General features: G+C 44.3%; 1 non-coding gene across 1 annotated transcript; it reads right to left on the minus strand.

The window, feature by feature from the left end:
• Positions 1-10688: 10688 nt before the first annotated feature.
• On the minus strand, positions 10689-10796 carry LOC144701542 (small nucleolar RNA R71). The gene has a single exon (XR_013581036.1). It is a non-coding gene; the product is annotated as a small nucleolar RNA R71 (small nucleolar RNA).
• Positions 10797-11140: the final 344 nt, after the last annotated feature.

Below are 11140 nucleotides of genomic sequence, written 5' to 3' on the forward strand. Positions count from 1 at the left end.
TAGGATACTGTTCTAAGACAGTTGTAGGGATGATATTATGGTTATAACCTAGATCTATCAACACGTTGTGAAATCTACTTCCTCCAATCTAACATAATATTCTAGGATCCTTGGCTCTCTAATCCTCTTCAACTTGATACTAATGTTAGATACTCACCCTTGTGAAATTTCTTGGAGAGTTAGGGTGAGTTGGGATAAAGGTTCCTCCTCTCTACTGATTTCCCTTATAGGCTCTATAAGTCTGGAGTTGCCCATCTTCTCTATTCCTTTATGGAAGATCTGATGGAGCGCACCAGGCCACTTCTTTTGAGACGTCTTTGGGGCCGCAACCCTCGCCAATGACACCCCCGCTGGTTTGGTCCTATGTATAAGTCCCCCCCGATAAGGGCACTTGGGCCCTTGCTTAGGGCTCATGTGCTCGTAGTAAGGGGCATCATGCCCCCATATAAGGGGGCACGATCGAACCCTAAATTTCAGACCAGTGTTATTTCTTTGAAAGTTTCATTTATTGGTCGCTCACTGGTTTCACTGAGCATAAGGGAGAAGAGAAGGAAGAAGAAGAAGGGAAAAAGGAGAATCCAGAGAAGAAGAAATGCCGCCGCACCACCATGGTTCTGTGCGTACATAGTCCCGGTCACTCATCCTCTCATGCACCTGAACGTCGGACCCCTGCACCGCCACTCGTTGCTTTGAGCCACTCAATTGTCTAGCAACACTTCCAGGATCTCTTGTTGTCGTACGTCCCAAATGGAACGCACTAGAGTCCTCGAACATCGAGCCATATGCTATATTGCAACTGCCATCGTCGCCCTGCTCGCTGGGCTGGGGCATGGCCTGTTTGACACTTCACCCGCGTGTGCCACGGTGGGCCCAATCTGATTCCGGTGCAACTGCTCTATTGGCCACCCTCCACAGTTTGCGCTGGTTAGTGCCACCAAGTCAGCAGTACTCGTCTATGATGCGCTGATAGATTGTGTTATGCTTGCTCGATGAACTACGTACTACACTACTCTGATAAAGTTGTGCATTGTTAGGAAGTGCCTATGTTGCCTGGTGCTGCCCTAACGTGCGAGTGTTCATGCGAACGATGCATGAATAGCCTTGATCTATGGTCCCCCATCACACTGAATGGCCTTCGCTTGTAGTGTTGACTCCATCGAGTCCTGCGTCACTCGTGTGCGCACGCCAATGACACTCCACCAAGAACTTAGAGCCACCTGCTATAGTCGTGCCGTCGCCTTCATTGCTGCTGCTGCCCCTGTCAAGTTCTACATGACTACTGTTCCTGCATTGGCGAACGTCGTCCAATCTGCTCTGGCCGCGCCGATCCATCGATATATATGCACCCTTCGAGCCTCAACCATTCGCTCGTTCTACCTCGTTGCTGCGTCTCTCACTCTCTCTTCACCTTTGCACTCTGACACCTCGCTCTAGCGCCGCACCATTACCGCCTGTCAAGACATTCCATGCCCTTCCCCGGCACGCTTCTGCCGTACCTGCTCACACCGGTTGCTGCACTGACAAAGATATCAATGATGGGTGACATCACTAATGAGGTATGTCGTTCCCCTTTTCTCATCAGTTACATTACTTTCTCTAATATATTTTTGGCTGCACTTCATTGCACTTGGGTTAGATTGCGTGAGAGCTTATAAATCAAAAACTATGACTTGAGCGAGTTCTTTGGTATGGGTCAAGCCCGTCCATTACGTGCAAGAGCGAACGGAGCTATTCAATTCAACATTGTAGTCACCATCATCACTCCAACTAGGGTCAAAAGGTCACCATCACTGTCATCAGTCGGCCGCCCCAGAGCTTGGGCCTCAGCGAAACCCCGCTAGTCGAGGCCTGCATGTACTCTCTACCTAGGACACCTCATCGAGTAGTTACATTCCCCTTAAAGGAATTTTCTGTTGGACGACGTCCCCGATGACATCCAACATCAAGCTCACTATTTTATCCTTCATTAGTGATAGCATTGTTATGATTGTGGGATGAAGACAAGCTTGTGTATTAAGGTTAGGCACACTAGAGCTCTTAGGAGAACTATCACCCTTAGAGTCCATGGGTTGAATGGGGACTTCACTGCCAATTTCCTAAGATAAATCTCCGGTAGCATCATCAGAATTTCTGATAAAAAGCTCATGATCATGGGATGCTACCTCTAAAAATATAGGAATAGTAATACAGTCATCTAAAGACCAGATTTTCTCTTCTACTAATTTACTTGCTTCCTCTTCCTTCTTCCATAATTCTTTGTTTGAGACAGCTACACTCCTCTCTTCTCCCGTCAGTATTTCATATGATGTTCCTATGAGTATTAGATATTCTTCGAAGGTTGGTTCCCTACAATGGCCCATACTTTTTGCCCAAGTTGATTACTATGGCATCCAAATGCGCTCATAGGAAGTGAAGATGTTGAGACACTATGTGGCTCTATTGTACCTTCCCTTGCCGCATGCATCGAAAGCTCTCTCAATCTCGTTCTAACCTTTGGCTGAGCATTTGCCATTTTGGAAACTCTAGATGCGGCAATCAAGGGATGGATAAATAGGAGTTAGGGTAAGGTAGGCAATGGTTTCCTCAAAATAGGTACTCAAAATCTAACTAATCCAAGAAGTGATGGGGGATCATCCATCTTTGAAGACACGTCGAACCAGTTTGTCGAGCGAGGGCTCATGCGCAAAACCCAGCCTTCAGAGTAACAAGCCTCGTCAATGGGCCACAAACGTTTCACGTTATCTTTCCTTATGTTTTCTTTGTTTACATGGCTTTGTATGTCGACCGCGTATGTGTTTGTTTTCTATTTGTTTGCAAGTGTTTGGACTGTTGTATGGACCGACACATTTGCGCATGTGTAAGCCCATGTATGGGCGTGTTAATGGGTTTCTCTCTTCGGTTGGGGGGCCCTAATTACTCTTATTTGGGCCTTCTCACCTTTATTTTATGGGGGAGGCCCATATTTGCCCCTATAAAAGGTGGGGCCTGCCCATAGAAAGGAGGAGAAGAAAAGATTGAAACAGACTGTGATTTTCTTCAAAATTTTCCTGATTTTTTTGTGTTTTTTGTGATTTCACAATATTTATGAAAATGCTACTACAAAGTTAGGAGATGGAAAGAAAAACCTAGAGTTCACTAGAAACCTCTGCCGTCTTTGCCGAAAAACATCATCGCCGCCACCTTCGCTAGAGCTCTTGTCGTCATCTACCAAAGCCTCTTGCGGCCTCCTGCGATTACCAATGGCCCCCGAATAGCTGCGCGATCGCCTGTGCAGTCTTGCGGCCATCATTTCTTCCGCGGATGCCAAATCCTCCCGCAGCCCTCGTGGGCCTCCCGTGGCCTCTAGTGCCCCCACACGGTATCCCGCGACCGCCCCTATGGCCGCCTCTTGGCAGCCCACACAGGACCCCTCTACTGCCCCCAAAGCTGCATTCTGCCGCCCACGCCCCCCCGCTCTGCGCATGCGCCCTTTACTACCCATGCTGCTGCCCTCTACCGCCCGCGGGGCCATCTGCATCCTCCTGCGTGGCCACTATTTGGCACCCGCGTAGCCCTGCCTGGGCTGCCCAAGCGGGTGTCCACGTGGCTGCCTATGCCAGCGCTAGCGCAGTTGCCCTTCAGTCACCCCACGGTCATCCAACAGTACCCACAGCCGCCCTTGTCGTTCTAGGATGCCCTTGGCCTGCCCTAGCTGCCTTCGACTATCCGTCACCATCCTGCACCTTCTTTGGGTCCCCGCGGCCACCTACTGCTGTCTTCGTTGTTCCCGCTGCCGCCATCGATCGCCCTGACCACTCCTTTGGCCATCAGCAGCCTCCCGTGGCGCTTCACGATCGCGTGTGGCTGCCCTTATCGCTTTTGTGGATTCATCGCCCCTCTCGGGATTGCCAGCAAATACGTGTGCCACTCTTTATGATTCTGCGACCCCCATCTATTTACCCCCACTAGGTCATCGCTGTTGTGCTACTGTGTCATCACACCACCATTACGCCATGTTGCCATACTACCATGCCTCATCGTATTGCTGCATCAACTTGTGGCGTCATCGTGCCTATGTGTGGCGTCATCGTATTGCTGAACTAGTCATCACCTCACCAGCTGCTACTGGTACACTCATAAAGTCCTTCTCGACGTTATATTTTTTCTTTTAGTGCCTCTCGAGCATGTCTCCACTGCCGAGGTTAGGTTAGTGATAGATAGGAATACGTCAATGGGAATAGGTTTCTATCGTCACAATCTTGGTTGGCGCTTTGCACAATGCATGTGTCAGCAGCAATAGTCGTACTCACATGGTCAGCCCTCAACCCATCGTCCGGGTCATCAGGAGCCTAGTGGTATTCCCAAGTCACACTCACTGTAGCCAATTGTTCGTTCTTGTTCGTGCTTGCCAGAATTATACTTCTCAGTGATTTCATTGTTACATCATCACTTGCATTTTGTCCGCACTAGTCGTCTCCACTACATGACATGACTGCCCTCACCCTCCTTGTGTGTAACACGAGCCATTCGATCCCAGTGTGCATCGAGATACATCATATTGGTATCAGAGCTTGAGTTGAGCATTTTCGGTTCACGATCAATCCGATCCATCATATTGAAATACAATTTGATCGTCCTTACCTCTGCGCTTAGCACTGTTCGTTAGATTTTTTTTTTCGTGTCCGCACTTAACTGTGCGCATCACATATCCTGAAATTCATATCACCTGCATTCATACATATATTCGTCATCTCATTATTTAGTAGGAGTCCCCTACCATTTACATAGTATTTGGCTATGACGATGGTTCAGACGCTCAGTAGTGTTCGACCGGGCTACCCGTTGGCTCAGGGATGGGAGAATGATCCCTGCACTTGCATCTTCCTTCAGAAGATCAGGTTTACACTCAACGCCCAAACACTTACCCTGATGATGATGGTCTAGATACCTATTCAGAGGATAGGCAATCATATTTATGTGATTAAAGCACACCTCAGAGTCGGAGACGGCCATGTTGAGGACCATCCCGGCATTGTCAGTCACCCAAACCAGTTACAACCATTACTTATGGAGCAAGCCTGACAAGTGGACGACTCTTATCAACAATCGGACAACCCAAACACCAGCCACGACAGCCAGACGACCATTATTGACAATGAGACAATAGTTATCGCCTTCAAGACAATCATTATAAGGATGATCGCCATCAAGACGATTATGATTGCTACTAGGATGATCATTACGATGATGATAGCCATCCAGAAAATCATGATCGCATCCACGATGAACTTTACCAGGGCAATTGCCAACAAGGCAAGTACGATCGCTACGCAGATGATCATTATCGGGATGATCACTATCGACAGCAGAATAATCATTATCGGGATGATTGCTATCAAGATGATCTCTACCCAGATGATCGCCAACAGGAGGAACACTATCGACCACAAGACGGTCGTTACCACTGGCAGGACAATTCCTACCAATACAACCACCCTCGAGATGATCATTCTGGACAGCAAGACGATCGCTACCACCCGTAGGACAACTGACCTAGACAGTATGATGATCGCTACCAACATCACAACAATCACTACTTTGATGATCGTTGCATGATGATCCCTGCCGCCCACATGACGATTACTATGGATATCCAAATGATCATCCCCAGCCATAGGATGACCGCCGCCAGCAGCAAGAAATACATCAGAAAGGACCACCATATAACCACCATGGCCTTACACTTCGGGTGGATCATACCCACCACCAGGCCCTTATGTTGACCGAGACCCACAAGGGCAAGGATACCCCCATGCGCCATCGATGCCTTACGCTCCGTAGGCACCTCCTGCGGCGCACACCTATGGGACCACACTCGCGCCCCCGGCCCAGCATACATCTTTTGTGCCTATCATGCCCTATGCGCAACCTGCATCCTATGTTGCGTCCGACATGCCACCATCGCATGTCTACCCACCGGCCGTGCCTTCTTCGTATGTCTCACATGTGTTGCTGATTCCTTATGGGCGGAATGACCCACCAGTGCTGCTTGTGCCTTATGCACTAGCTGCACACTCTACGCTACCGACGGGGTATTATAAGACCTCGGTCCCCTCACCACCACCTGATGTGCCCACGCCATATGCATCCTTTGCGCCATAGACACCCTTCAAACATTATGCTCCACTGGCACTGCATGTACCAGCCTTCTCGCATTGGTTCAGAGTATGACCCTCGGTATGATGACGCCTACGGAACTATGAGGACTGCTATGGTCCACAGTATGATGATTCCTACCCACGACTATCTAACTACTACTGTTGCAATGATGCTATAGAGCCTCCTCGTAGACATCGTCATGCTAGGACCATTACAAGTTCTCATAATGCACTAGATGTGCGTACGTTCCTGACTTTTACTGAATCCCCACCAGTTGCTCGTGTCCTTGCTGCACCTGAGCTAGCTGAGCTCAAGATTGCCTATAGTGTTACTTTCCTAGTAGACCCACTAGACGGGCCTCTACCACTATCCAGGCTAACCTCCCGGTGGAGCCTCTGCCACGGCAGACCATTGGCAGTAGTTTACCCACTTATTCGGAGCTTGTAGAGCTCGATTCTACGAGATGTTATGATTTCCCGAAAGACTATCCGGAGGAGTTTCTTGTACTTGGGAAAGTTTAGTTTACCTCTCCCGATATGCCCGAGCTAGTTGAACTCGTGGCTAAGTCTAGTGATGGATTCTTCGATGAGCAACCGGAAGAGCCTTTGCCACTATAGACGCTATAGTAAACGGTTCCCGTAGACCTAGAGTAAGTCAAACTATTGCTTACCTTTAGCTTTTGATTCCCGATAGGGCCTTCGGAAAAGCCTCTGCCCTTGGCAATCTTGCAGCATGGATTTAGTACTATTCTAGACTTAGATCCGCTTTTGGCCATGCTTCCCGTTTATAACCTAAGAGAGATTATGGATGATTCTCGATCACTGCAGAAGTTTCTTCATGTTATTGACCCCACGGTTGAGATGGTGATAGCCTTGCTTTTTAGGCTAAGACCCATACATAGCGTCCCCACAAACACAAATCGTATTCACGAGAAGAGGTCTCATGCACCTATGTATTTTCTTTCATATCACTACGTTTTATCCGCGAGGTACTTCTCGAAGAAAATGTCTCTTCTCCAAGATATACGAGTTGGTCTTACCATGACTTACCCCTCTGCCATGTATAGATGGACTGAGGCAGACTGATCTCATGTATATTTCTTAGTACATTATTGTGATATGAGAGATTTCATGATGAGGGAATGGGTTATTACCTGGGCAGAGTTCACTACCTTATCGCTAGCAATTTACGTCATCGAGTCGATTATGCTCGATACCATATTCAACCAGATACCACGTAAGCCTCCTGACCTCATGATAACATAAAAAACACACATGATAAATGACATATATCATCAGGTACGAGAGGCTAATTAGACTACTTTTACTTAAAGTATTTATAGTTTTCATCATATTACCAAATTAGCCATGAATGATCATGCTTGGATTTAAATGATTTAATCATAAAGATTTATAGATATAGTTTTGTAATGAACCAAAATTATGGCAGGACAAGTTAGCAATCGCAAAAGGAATATAAAACGGAAAGCTAATAAGTGTTAGAAGAATTGGAAGTCTGAATGTGTTGGGTAGTGTTTTATTTCACAATGCCTCTATTTCGTGCAATAAAAGGGAGTTTCCAAGCAAATGGAGCAGATTGGTAGGTTCATAGGTAGTATGCCACCTAGAACATAAGTGTCAACAGAGGCGCACAGAGACAATTATTCAAATAATTACTACTGAGCTCGATTTTTATACAGGCACCTTATGTGGAATTAGTCCATATGGGACTAAATCCTCTCGCTGACCATCACAACGTAGCACCTTATGGTTGTTTTCTTTTGACTTGCTTATCCAGGGAAATTGTACTGAAGGGGGGCCTGGCAAAATCTTTCAACTAAGCTTGGTTGGAAAAGATCCAATGGCTGCTTGTGGGCAGAAAGATCCAACGACCTGGGAAGAAGGAAGAGAGGTGAGAAAAGAAAAAGAAAAGAGGAGGCAGAGGAGGAAGGCGGGACATTCTGGGCGGTAGAAGGGCGACGACGATGGGGCGGAGAGAAATAAGCATTCTTCTTCATCGTGAAAAACTTCCTCTGCTGTATCTGTATTCATGTTTTGGAACTCGCCAAGCTCCATGCGAAATGTGTGAAGTCGTGAAGAAAGATTGAGCTGAGGAGCATCACTGAAGAAGAAGCTAACTCGAAGATGCTGAGCTGCCATGTTACTTTATACCTGATAACAACCTAATTTATGTCTTTATTTCATGTTATTAGCACAATTTTATGTATTTAAAGAGCTTAAAATGGGGTTGTTATCATATATTTACATGAAAATAGTGTTTTCAAGTGATTTCTGATTTTTCCCTAATTTTCTGTTAATTCTATGAATTTTAGAGGATTTATTGAAGCTCAAAATAATTATTTTTGAATGAAAATGGCATATTTAATATTTTAATTTGACATTTATCAGCATGGGAATGAATCAGTGAATTTTCTAGAATTTTTTAGAATTTTTTAGAATTTTTTTACGAATTTTTAGGATTTTTCTGAGATTTATTTGAAGAGGAAATGTATTTATTTCAAGGAAAAAAAGTATATTTATAATAGAAAAAAAGTATTTTTATTATTTTTGAACTTTCAAGGGCCTTTTTGCAAACTTTCGTTGCAAAAAGACCTTGAAAACAGCTCTCGGTCGCCACTGCAGGCGTAAAGATCCAATTTAAAATTTTACAGGGTTTTATTACAATTTTGAATATATATTTTTAATGTTTTTATGAGAAATCGGAGGAGAGAGAGTGCGCAAGGGACATATACGCAATTACTTTTGGGCGGCGTCCAAAAGCAATTCCAGGCTTTTTAAGGACTTTTCTGCAAAAAGGAGGATTCAAAATGCACCAGCCAATGAGAGAGCGACACGTCATTGCGTGTTTAAAAACGAAATTAATAAATAAATCAATTTTAAATCCAATGGATTAAATTGGTTTAAAATTGATTTATTAATAACTTTTGATCCTGAAGTCCGATTGAGATGATTTTTTTATGGATTTGTTTGTCTTGATCCCCTCTTTCTATCTGTATGGTTGGATCATTCAGATCCAGCCTACATTGATAGATAAATATTAAGTACTAAACGGGGGTAAAATGGTGATTTTTACCATATAACCTAAGTATAAAAGCTAAATTTCAAGAGGGGGAGCTTATTCTTGATGTTTCTCTATCACAGCTTCAAGACAGAGAGGAGTCCCACCCTGGATCAAGTTATCTGGTACTTTTTCCTTGATTGTATTACGATTTGTGCATTTTGAATGAGATTAATTCAATTTCTTGTCTCTTCTTCTTGGTTTTGATCTGAAATTCTAAATCGCTTGGCTTGAGCGGCATGTACAAGCCCTGATTAGGATTGAGAGGAGAATTTGAGGGATTCAATTAAGCATTCAACTGCATTCCAAAGAAAAACTCTAAAAAAATTAGTTTTAATTCTTAGGAGATTAAATTACCCCCATTTCAGTTCTGAATTATCAAAGTTGCAAAAACAAACCAAACTCAAATTAAAAATTCCCTTTTAACCTCTCTAATTGACCTCTTGGATCCTTTTATTAGGATCAAAGAAGCCAATTTAGAGCTCCATATTTCTTCTATTCATGTCAACTCTTCTACCCCCCTTTCTAAATTCTCATCTAATTAGGGTGACTTGATCCTCATTGAAGATCAAATTCAGTTTAATCAGAGTGAAATGACCAATACAATCACCAAATCGAATTCCTTAGTAGCTTCCCTTGGACGACACTTGTACTTATCACTATACGTCTTAAGTGGAGTTCTTATAAATTTTATTGCATAAGCCAAAATCCACAACGACAAGGGCTAAAAATTACATAGTTTTTACCCCTATTTTCGGCTTATCAATTATCGCCGTTGCCGGGGAAGCAACGCTAAGGAATTCAACGTGCCTTTATTCATAAGCGAAATTGGGCAAGTGTTGATCGAATTTTCGATAATTATCCTTGTTATCAATTTTAAATTAAAATGTGATTTGGTGGCTAACGACTAACGGGTGTTGTGTTTGAATTAGTGGTTTTGTATGAAGCTTCGGTCTGGATTTGAATCAGGGAACATTGACAGAAATTCCCCTGTAGTAGACTCTGCCACACCCGAATCATCTTTCACCGAACCTAGATTCGTAGAGGAGATGTTGATTAGAACCTTACCAATGGACCAAATAGGCAATGGAACAGGAAATCCTAAGGTAGTGAACGATGGACGTAGGAGGATTAGAGAGTATTCCACACAGCTAAAACCCCATCTTAACCAAGGTATCTGCCCCTATCGGAGATGATGTGATGTTCAGAATTGATCCCCACCAATTTCAGTTATTACCATCCTTCTTGGGGAAGGCAAATGAAGAGCCCTATGACTTCTTAGAAAAATTTTACGAAGCCTGTGATAGTTGCACTTATCCCGTAATTTCAAAGGAAGCTATGAGAATGAAACTATTCCCTCATGCCCTTAAGGATAGAGCCAAGGATTGGTTTAGAACATTAGGGACAAACTTCAAATCTTGGAATGATATGGAGAAAAGCTTTTTAAAGAGATATTATACAGTGGCGAGGACAAACTCTTTCAGAAGGGAGATTAGAAATTTTCAGCAGGGAAATGATACCTTTAGAGAAGCATGGGAGAGATTGATGGGGCTCATTAGGAACTGCCCCCACCATGGCATTCAAAAATGGGAGCTAGTGCAAATTTTTTATGAAGGCTTGAATGATGTCGAAAAAGGAAGAGTTGATATTTCAAGCGGACGAGCAATAGCAGATATGTACGAAGATGAAGCCATGGCATTCCTACAAAAGATGTCCGACAATTTAGCCTATCACCAAGATGCCTCCGATCATGTTAGGGTTACTCCTCGAAAAGGTAGATTGTTGGATATTAGGGGGGTTGAACCCCAGATTACTATGGATCGAATTGAAAAACAGATAGGTGTCATGATGGGAAAAGCCATGGAAAAGATGAATGAAAAAATGATTTCATTATGGCAGGGGCAGAATAGTGGAGGAGCACACA

The sequence above is a fragment of the Wolffia australiana genome, chromosome 3 (assembly GCF_029677425.1).
Source record: "Wolffia australiana isolate 7733 chromosome 3, ASM2967742v1".
In the NCBI taxonomy this organism is placed as follows: domain Eukaryota; kingdom Viridiplantae; phylum Streptophyta; class Magnoliopsida; order Alismatales; family Araceae; genus Wolffia; species Wolffia australiana.